The following is an 11,136-nucleotide window of genomic DNA, read 5'->3' on the forward strand; positions in this document are numbered from 1 at the left end:
CTAGGAACACAAGCATTTAGTTAGATATTACTGCACTGTTGGAGCTAGGAACACAAGCATTTAGTTAGATATTACTGCACTGTTGGAACTAGGAACACAAGCATTTAGTTAGATATTACTGCACTGTTGGAACTAGGAACACAAGCATTTCACTGTCATCCGCGCAATACATTTGCTAAACTGTATGTGATCAATAACATTTGCTAAACGTGTATGCGATCAATAACATTTACTAAACGTGTATGTGACCAATAACATTTACTAAACGTGTATAGTGACCAATAACATTTACTAAACGTGTATATGTGACCAATAACATTTGCTAAACGTGTATATGTGACCAATAACATTTGCTAAACGTGTATGTGACCAATAACATTTACTAAACGTGTATATGTGACCAGTAACATTTGCTAAACGTGTACATGTGACCAATAACATTCGATTTGACCCATCCCAACTATGCATTATTGAGGAAGTGCCATTTGAGACGATTCCTCCGACGCAATTAAAACACAGACTCTTTAAGAACTATGCTGTTATCTCAGAGACGGAGGTGAATATTTATGGAGAGGTTGATGAGGAGGAAAACTGACTTGACTGCAGAGAGCAAGTGGGAGCTCTGAATAGAGGATGCACTGATTAGATGTGAGTGGCAGGTGGGGTGAGGGAGGGATTAGCTGACAGGTAAATTGGGGAGGAAAAAGGTGAATTGAAGTCTCTGAAGATTGGATCAGGCCAGGGTGATTATGCTGACTGGAGGGTGGATGTGAGATGGTCTGGGGAGGAAGCGGTGGATGTCGTGTGTGGTGGTGGTGGGTTTCCTGTGGTCAAGAACACCTCTTCAAAGTTGAATGATCCAGTAAGAGGTTTAGAGACGTGTGGAACTCTTTAAGGGGACTCCTCACATGAATAATTCAGTCTCACTCAGAAGCACACACAAGACCTGAGACCTCCCACAACCCCCGCATACCGTAGACAAGAGACCTCTCATTCCAACACATCAAATGATTGGCACGTTTGAGTGGTAGGACACGAGCTACTGACTGGAGACCAAAGTCGAAGAGTGAAGTTGGGGGAAGTCCAACAGCAAGGCTCAGATCAACATGGCGGCGTTGCCATGGTTTTATAAAACTGTTTCTTCACAGCGTTGAAATAAACACGTCTCTAAGCCCCATACCCAGACACTCAGACTAAAACCACGTGTGTACAAACAATTAGTGCGAGAGAACACCTGAAAATCACATTGATCTGTATATATTCGCTGTATAGGCGACATGAATCGCTGTAAAGTTGGTTCCAGTTTGTCATTTCTTTGGACACGTTCGCGTGGGTCAAATTAAAACGCCTTAATGATTGGTTGACAGAGCGTCCCACAATGCAGGCGATGGCTGCAGGATGTATGTGGTCGAGAGCAAGTGCAGAAACATGCAGTCGACTGCAGTCAAAATGTCATGACGTCACAGTGATCAATGTCTAAATGATGTCACAATGACCAATATCTAAATGATCAATGTCTAAATGATGTCACAATGATCAGTGTCTACAATGATGTCACAATGATCAGTGTCTAAATGATGTCACAATGATCAGTGTCTAAATGATGTCACAATGACCAATATCTAAATGATGTCACAATGATCAGTGTCTAAATGATGTCACAATGATCAGTATCTAAATGATGTCACAATGATCAGTGTCTAAATGATGTCACAATGATCAGTGTCTAAATGATGTCACAATGATCAGTGTCTAAATGATCAATGTCTAAATGATGTCACAATGACCAATATCTAAATGATGTCACAATGATCAATGTCTAAATGATGTCACAATGATCAATGTCTAAATGATGTCACAATGATCAATGTCTAAATGATGTCACAATGATCAATGTCTAAATGATGTCGCAATGATCAATGTCTAAATGATGTCGCAATGACCAATGTCTAAATGATGTCACAATGACCAATATCTAAATGATCAGTCTAAATGATGTCACAATGATCAATGTCTAAATGATGTCACAATGATCAATGTCTAAATGATGTCACAATGATCAATGTCTAAATGATGTCATAATGATCAATGTCTAAATGATCAATGTCTAAATGATGTCACAATGATCAATGTCTAAATGATGTCACAATGATCAATGTCTAAATGATGTCACAATGATCAATATCTAAATGATCAATGTCTAAATGATGTCACAATGATCAATGTCTAAATGATGTCACAATGACCAATATCTAAATGATCAATGTCTAAATGATGTCACAATGATCAATGTCTAAATGATGTCACAATGATCAATGTCTAAATGATGTCGCAATGATCAATGTCTAAATGATGTCGCAATGACCAATGTCTAAATGATCAGTCTAAATGATGTCACAATGATCAATGTCTAAATGATGTCACAATGACCAATATCTAAATGATCAATGTCTAAATGATGTCACAATGATCAATGTCTAAATGATGTCACAATGATCAATGTCTAAATGATGTCGCAATGATCAATGTCTAAATGATGTCGCAATGATCAATGTCTAAATGATGTCACAATGACCAATATCTAAATGATCAGTCTAAATGATGTCACAATGATCAATGTCTAAATGATGTCACAATGATCAATGTCTAAATGATGTCACAATGACCAATATCTAAATGATGTCACAATGATCAATGTCTAAATGTCACAATGATCAATATCTAAATGATCAATGTCTAAATGATGTCACAATGATCAATGTCTAAATGATGTCACAATGATCAATGTCTAAATGATGTCACAATGATCAATATCTAAATGATCAATGTCTAAATGATGTCACAATGATCAATGTCTAAATGATGTCACAATGATCAATGTCTAAATGATGTCACAATGACCAATATCTAAATGATCAATGTCTAAATGATGTCACAATGATCAATGTCTAAATGATGTCACAATGACCGCATGATTTTGGTCAAGTTCATGCAGCCGACATGTAGATGCAAGCCTGTCTATTTTTACCCCGATTATGCAACACACTTTTCAGACTTAACAAAAGTGATCCGCTCCAACGCGGATTACAAGTTGTAAACACAAGCATCTTTCTAGAACTTTCACTTTCTGACCTGAAGATCACTGACGTCATGATTTGACCTCATTTTTTTGCGAGTTCCCATAGCACTTCCAGGACAACTGGGAACTCTTGAAAAATACGACATCTAATCATGACATGATCTTCAGGTCAGAGATCTAGAAAGAAAATTCCCCCGAGTTCCCAGTTGTTTTGAACACTGCACCAGTTGTGTTGAAAACACCATTAGTACCCCTGATGCAGTATGACAGAAAAAAAATGTTTTATCCCATATGTGACAACATTCACTTTGACATCTTCCACTGTAACATTAAGCATTGATGTAACATTGAACATTCTGGCACCACTTATTGTGACATCACTCATTGTGACATCATTATGAATCTGACACCACATCATTTTGACATCACTCATTGTGACATCATTTAGACTGTGATCATTGTGACGTCATTATATTCACATTGTAACATCTACATAAATTGATTATATTTCTATGACTCCCTGCCTAAATAAAGGTAATCATTCCACATATTGTGACATCTCTCATTGTGACCAAAACACACAGGTAAATTGCATAGAGTTTATTTAGAATGATAGCGAATGGTGATGAGAGTGATATATGGTTTGCAGCTCAAGTAAGTACATGTCCTAATAGCAAGTGGAGGAGGTGGTTGGAATATAGGGATCTATTTCATCATAATAGTCAATCACATGAGACTCAGCAATCCTTCAGGTGAACTACTGCAACAGAAATCATGACCCGTGTGATGTCATCTGTCCAAATCCATCAATCTAGAGCCAAAGACCCTCAACACAACCGCATCACCCCTATTCATCTGGCTGGAAACAATGTCCCTGCCTGGACACCCACCCTAAGAGAACAACAGCATGTCATGACACAGATACACTTCAACATAAGATACAAGTTAATTAAACCATACTGCCAATCTAGTTCAATTCAGACATTTATAGCAATTACAGGTGCTGTGATAATTCAGATTTGTAGCAATTACAGGTGCTGTGATAATTCTTCACATTTTACTTAACTATGTAATCTCAAAGAGGGAAATGTAAAAGCCAAAGATGGAACTTAATCTTTAAACATTATCTCTTAAGTTGTATAGCAATTGTAATATTCAAATCCTTTCACAAATACACACATACTTTCACAATATTCCTCAACACCCTAAAAATGACCCGAATCAAAGGAAAACACAACACCCCTCTTGTCAATCACTTTCTTCATTCATCAAAATCATTTGTTTAATAATATCAGTATTGGAGACTACAGGCTGGACAGAATATAGCAAAACTAAACATATTGATCCCTTTGGTACTAGGAAATGGTAAGATACCATCATTAAGTTCAATTTAAACTTTAATCCATTTCTATCAAAAACAGATTCTCAACTTCTCTTAACAATTATTGTCTTTAGTTAATTAACGTTATTCTTTAACATATCAATATTAAGGTAGAAGAGGACTATCAAGGGACCTTAGACGGATGTTTACTCTTTAAATCAAAGTTTGACATTTTCACACAACATGGTCTAAGGTATGACAAAATGTCTGACAAACGCAGCTAAATTCTCTTTCATAAGCAGTTAGTTTCTATTCCTGGGAGAGAGCTGGGGAGAGAGAGAGCTGGGGGAGGAGAGCTGGGGAGAGAGAGCTGGGAGAGAGAGCTGGGGAGAGAGCTGGGGGAGAGAGCTGGGGGAGAGAGAGAGCTGGGGAGAGAGAGAGCTGGGGAGAGAGAGCTGGGGAGAGAGAGCTGGGGAGAGAGAGAGCTGGGGAGAGAGCTGGGGGAGAGAGAGCAGGGGGGAGAGAGAGAGCTGGGGGGAGAGAGAGCTGGGGGGAGGAGCCGGGGAGAGAGAGCTGGGAGGAGAGCTGGGGAGAGAGCTGGGGAGAGAGAGCTGGGGAGAGAGAGAGCTGGGGGGAGAGAGAGCTGGGGAGAGAGAGCTGGGGAGAGAGAGCTGGGGGGAGAGAGCTGGGGGAGAGAGCTGGGGAGAGAGAGAGCTGGGGGGAGAGAGAGAGCTGGGGAGAGCTGGGGGAGAGAGCTGGGGAGAGAGCTGGGGGAGAGAGAGCTGGGGGAGAGGAGAGCTGGGGAGAGAGAGCTGGGGAGAGAGAGCTGGGGAGCTGGGGGAGAGAGAGCTCGGGGGGGAGAGAGAGCTGGGGGGAGAGAGAGCTGGGGGGAGAGAGAGCTGGGGAGAGAGAGCTGGGGAGAGAGAGCTGGGGGGAGAGAGCTGGGGGGGAGAGAGCTGGGGGAGGAGAGAGCTGGGGGAGAGAGAGCTGGGGGAGAGAGAGCTGGGGGAGAGAGCTGGGGGAGAGAGAGCTGGGGGAGAGAGAGCTGGGGAGAGAGAGCTGGGGGAGAGAGAGCTGGGGGAGAGAGCTGGGGGAGGGGAGAGAGAGCTGGGGGAGAGAGAGCTGGGGGAGAGAGCTGGGGGGAGAGAGAGAGCGGGAGAGAGCTGGGGGGAGAGAGAGCTGGGGGAGAGAGCTGGGGGAGAGAGAGCTGGGGAGAGAGAGGCGGGAGAGAGAGAGCTGGGGAGAGAGAGCTGTGGGGGGAGAGAGAGCTGGGGGGAGAAGAGCTCGGAGAGAGAGAGCTGAGGGGAAGAGAGCTGGGGGAGAGAGAGCTGGGGGGGAGAGAGCCAGGGGGGGGAGAGAGCTGGGGAGAGAGAGCTGGGGGAGAGAGCTGGGGGAGAGAGAGCGCTGGGGAGAGAGAGAGCTGGGGGGGAGAGAGAGCTGAGAGAAAGCTGAGGAAAACTGGGGAGAGAGAGCTGGGGGGAGAGAGAGCTGGGGGAGAGGCTGGGGGGAGAGAGAGCTGGGGGGAGAGAGAGCTGGGGGGGGGGAGAGAGCTGGGGAGAGAGAGCTGGGGAGAGAGCTGGGGGGGGAGAGAGCTGGGGAGAGAGAGCTGGGGAGAGAGAGCTGGGGAGAGCTGGGGGGAGAGAGCTGGGGGAGAGAGCTGGGGAGAGAGAGCTGGGGGAGAGGCGCTGGGGGAGAGAGCTGGGGAGAGAGAGAGCTGGGGAGAGAGAGAGCTGGGGGAGAGAGCTGGGGAAAGCTGGGGAGAGAGAGCTGGGGGAAAACTGGGAGAGAGAGCTGGGGGAGAGAGAGCTGGGGAGGGAGAGCTGGGGAGAGAGAGCTGGGGAGAGAGAGCTGGGGAGAGAGAGCTGGGGGAGAGAGCTGGGGAGAGAGAGCTGGGGAGAGAGAGCTGGGGGGGAGAGCTGGGAGAGAGCTGGGGAGAGAGAGAGCTGGGGGGAGAGAGCTGGGGAGAGAGCTGGGGAAGAGAGAGCTGGGGGGAGAGAGAGCTGGGGGGAGAAAGCTGGGGCTGAGAGAAGAGAGCTGGGGAGAGAGAGAGTCTGGAGAAAACTGGGGAGAAAGAGAGAGCTGGGGGGAGAGAGAGCTGGGAGAGAGAGCTGGGGGAGAGAGCTGGGGGAGAGAGAGCTGGGGGAGAGAGAGCTGGGGGGAGAGCTGGGGAGAGAGAGCTGGGGGGGAGAGAGAGCTGGAGAGAGCTGGGAGAGGGAGCTGGGGGAGAGAGCTGGGGGAGAGAGCTGGGGAGAGAGAGCTGGAGAGAGAGCTGGGGAGAGAGAGCTGGGGGAGAGGGAGCTGGGCTGGGAGAGCTGGGGGAGAGAGCTGGGGGAGAGAGAGCTGGGGGAGAAACTGGGGGAGAGAGCTGGGGGAGAGAGAGCTGGGGGAGAGGAGAGCTGGGGAGAGAGAGCTGGGGGAGAGAGAGCTGGGGAGAGAGAGCTGGGGAGAAGGGAGCTGGGGGAGAGAGAGCTGGGGGAGAGAGCTGGGAGAAGCTGGGGAGCTGGGGAGAGAGCTGGGGAGAGAGAGAGCTGGGGAGAGAGAGCTGGGGAGAAACTGGGAAAACTGGGAGAGAGCTGGGGAGAGACTGGGAAAACTGGGCTGGGGAGAGAGAGCTGGGGAGAGAGCTGGGGAGAGAGAGCTGGGGAGAGAGAGCTGGGGAGAGAGAGCTGGGGAGAGAGCTGGGGAGAGAGAGAGCTGGGGGGAGAGAGCTGGGGAGAGAGAGCTGGGGAGAGAGAGCTGGGGAGAGAGAGAGCTGGGGGGAGAGAGCTGGGGAGAGAGAGCTGGGGAGAGAAAGCCTAAGGGGATTTTTCTGACAGCCCGACTGGCCAACATCTATAACTGACCATTACATTAACCCTAACCTTAACCAAACTCTTAACCTAATTGGAAAATTAAATATGAGTTTGCATGTCAGCCACTTCCCTTTAGTCCCCCCCCCCCCAAAGCAGAGAGAAAGCACACCCCAGTGGGTAAAAACATCTACTGGAGAAAATAAAGCTGCTATTCCAGTCTGCCCTTTGTCTCGCCACGACTTGTTGACATCCCGGTTGACATCACAGGTTGTCCCCTGTTCTCATGGAACGATGCAGGTGATCCGAGTACCTGACGGACGGACAGAGGGGAGGGGATTGAAATAAGAAGAGATGGATAGAATTAAAGGCAGGCCTAACCTGACACCGCTGTTCTGCTAGCGGGGGGAGGAAGACCGAGTGAAGTACTCACTTCTTAGCACAGAAGGCAGAGCAGTCTCGACCGATGCTCTCACTCCAGGCAGTCTTGTACAGCACCTGAGAACACACACAAACACACATTATGACATCAGCACTGACATCTGTGAATAACCGATGGGTGGCGGGAGGTGAAAGGTTACATACCAGGAAGACCAGGCAATGCAGGAAGATGGTGTAAAAGAAAGCAATGGTTCTGGCCATCTTGTTGGAGAAATACCACGACCACTGGAAACACATGGGTGAATTACTAATGTTTGTTCACACACATGTATCTGTGAACGAATGCAAGTCAGCTGGCAACCCATCCCTTATGGGATTAATTGACGCATAAACAAACATTAGAATAATTCACTGTGGTAATTAAATGATCATTCTTCTATGATAAAAATCTATTCATAATAGTAAATGATATCCCTCACCAGGCTGAGTGTAACCTTGTCCCAGGGGCTGAGGCTCAGGTATCTGCGCTGGCGTTCCTGTAAACACACATGATGAGTCTCAACAACAACACATACCAGTACACATTAACACACACTGACCAGTACACATCAACACACACTGACCAGTATACATCAACACACACTGACCAATACACACTGACCAATACACATCAACACATACTGACCAGTACACATCAACACACACTGACCAGTATACATCAACACACACTGACCAGTATACATCAACACACACTGACCAATACACACTGACCAATACACATCAACACATACTGACCAGTACACATCAACACACACTGACCAGTATACATCAACACACACTGACCAGTATACATCAACACACACTGACCAATACACACTGACCAATACACATTAACACATACTGACCAATACACATCAACACATACTGACCAATACACATCAACACACACTGACCAATACACATCAACACACACTGACCAATACACATCAACACACACTGACCAGTACACATCAACACACACTGACCAATACACATCAACACACACTGACCAATACACATCAACACATACTGACCAATACACATCAACACACACTGACCAGTACACATCAACACACACTGACCGGTACACATCAACACACACTGACCAATACACATCAACACACACTGACCAATACACATCAACACACACTGACCAGTACACATCAACACACACTGACCAGTACACATCAACACACACTGACCAATACACATCAACACACACTGCACTGACCAATACACATCAACACATACTGACCAATACACATCAACACACACTGACCAATACACATCAACACATACTGACCAATACACATCAACACACACTGACCAATACACATCAACACATACTGACCAATACACATCAACACACACTGACCAGTACACATCAACACACACTGACCAGTACACATCAACACACACTGACCAATACACATCAACACACACTGACCAATACACATCAACACATACTGACCAATACACATCAACACATACTGACCAATACACATCAACACATACTGACCAATACACATCAACACACACTGACCAATACACATCAACACACACTGACCAATACACATCAACACACACTGACCAATACACATCAACACACACTGACCAATACACATCAACACACACTGACCAATACACATCAACACATACTGACCAATACACATCAACACACACTGACCAATACACATCAACACATACTGACCAATACACATCAACACACACTGACCAATACACACTGACCAATACACATCAACACACACTGACCAATACACACTGACCAATACTCATCAACACACACTGACCAATACACATCAACACACACTGACCAGTACACATCAACACATACTGACCAATACACATCAACACACACTGACCAATACACAATCTGCCTAAAGTGGTTGTCCTCACCCTCTTGCTGAAGGAGGCGAAGGGGTCCAGTCTCTCCTCATACTGGGAGGAGTAACGCACCGTAACCGTGTCATCACTGCCTCCAGCCTGTAGGGGGAGACAGATCAATCAGTCAGGAAGTCAGTCCAGCCTATAGGGGGAGACAGATCAGTCAGTCAGGAAGTCAGTCCAGCCTATAGGGGGAGACAGATCAGTCAGTCAGGAAGTCAGTCCAGCCTATAGGGGGAGACAGATCAGTCAGTCAGGAAGTCAGTCCAACCTATAGGGGAGACAGATCAATCAGTCAGGGAAGTCAGTCCAGCCTATGGGGGAGACAGATCAGTCAGTCAGGAAGTCAGTCCAGCCTATAGGGGAGACAGATCAGTCAGTCAGGAAGTCAGTCCAGCCTATAAAGGAGACAGATCAATCAGTCAGGAAGTCAGTCCAACCTATAGGGGAGACAGATCAATCAGTCAGGAAGTCAGTCCAACCTATAGGGGAGACGGATCAATCAGTCAGGAAGTCAGTCCAGCCTATGGGAGACAGATCAGTCAGTCAGGAAGTCAGTCCAGCCTATAGGGGGAGACAGATCAATCAGTCAGGAAGTCAGTCCAGCCTATAGGGAGACAGATCATCAGGGAAGTCAGTCCAGCCTAGGGGGAGACAGATCAGTCAGTCAGGAAGTCCAGTCCAGCCTATAGGGGGAGACAGATCAATCAGTCAGGAAGTCAGTCCAGCCTATAGGGAGACAGATCAATCAGTCAGGAAGTCAGTCAGTCAGTCCAGTCAGTCCAGTCAGTCCAGCCTATAGGGAGACAGATCGAGTAAAGGTAAGCGATTTCCGAGTAGGTTCTTCTAGAGGAGCCTACTCACCCCTGCCAGGAAGTAGCTCTAGAGGAACCTACTCACCCTGCCAGGGAGTAGCTCTAGAGCAGCCTACTCACCCTGCCAGGTAGCTCTAGAGGAACCTGCTCACCCTGCCAGGGTAGCTCTAAGGCAGCCCTGCCTCACCCTGCCAGGGTAGCTCTAGAAGAGAACCTACTCACCCCCTGCCAGGGTAGCTTTAGAGGAGCCTACTCACCCTGCCAGGGTAGCTCCTGAAGGCCTACTCACCCTGCCAGGGTAGCTCTAGAGGAACCTACTCACCCTGCCAGGGTAGCTCTAGAGGAGCCTACTCACCCTGCCAGGGTAGCTCTAGAGGAGCCTACTCACCCTGCCAGGGTAGCTCTAGAACAACCTACTCACCCTGCCAGGGTAGCTCTAGAACAACCTACTCACCCTGCCAGGGTAGCTCTAGAGGAGCCTACTCACCCTGCCAGGGTAGCTCTAGAGGAGCCTACTCACCCTGCCAGGGTAGCTCTAGAGGAGCCTACTCACCCTGCCAGGGTAGCTCTAGAGGAGCCTACTCACCCTGCCAGGGTAGCTCTAGAGGAGCCTACTCACCCTGCCAGGGTAGCTCTAGAGGAGCCTACTCACCCTGCCAGGGTAGCTCTAGAGGAGCCTACTCACCCTGCCAGGGTAGCTCTAGAGGAGCCTACTCACCCTGCCAGGGTAGCTCTAGAGGAGCCTACTCACCCTGCCAGGGTAGCTCTAGAGGAGCCTACTCACCCTGCCAGGGTAGCTCTGAGGAG

At 47.4% G+C, this 11,136-nt stretch overlaps 2 long non-coding RNA genes across 2 annotated transcripts; both read right to left on the reverse strand.

The window, feature by feature from the left end:
- Positions 1-7,480: 7,480 nt before the first annotated feature.
- Positions 7,481-7,842, reverse strand: LOC135538151 (uncharacterized). Its single transcript, XR_010455328.1, has 3 exons — positions 7,775-7,842; positions 7,623-7,687; positions 7,481-7,502 (listed from the first exon to the last, which is right to left on the reverse strand). It is a non-coding gene; the product is annotated as an uncharacterized LOC135538151 (long non-coding RNA).
- A 206-nt stretch (positions 7,843-8,048) lies between these two features.
- Positions 8,049-11,131, reverse strand: LOC135538152 (uncharacterized). The gene is made up of 3 exons (XR_010455329.1): positions 11,114-11,131; positions 9,527-9,613; positions 8,049-8,106 (listed from the first exon to the last, which is right to left on the reverse strand). It is a non-coding gene; the product is annotated as an uncharacterized LOC135538152 (long non-coding RNA).
- Positions 11,132-11,136: the final 5 nt, after the last annotated feature.

The sequence above is a fragment of the Oncorhynchus masou genome, unplaced genomic scaffold, assembly GCF_036934945.1.
Source record: "Oncorhynchus masou masou isolate Uvic2021 unplaced genomic scaffold, UVic_Omas_1.1 unplaced_scaffold_9198, whole genome shotgun sequence".
NCBI lineage: Eukaryota > Metazoa > Chordata > Actinopteri > Salmoniformes > Salmonidae > Oncorhynchus > Oncorhynchus masou.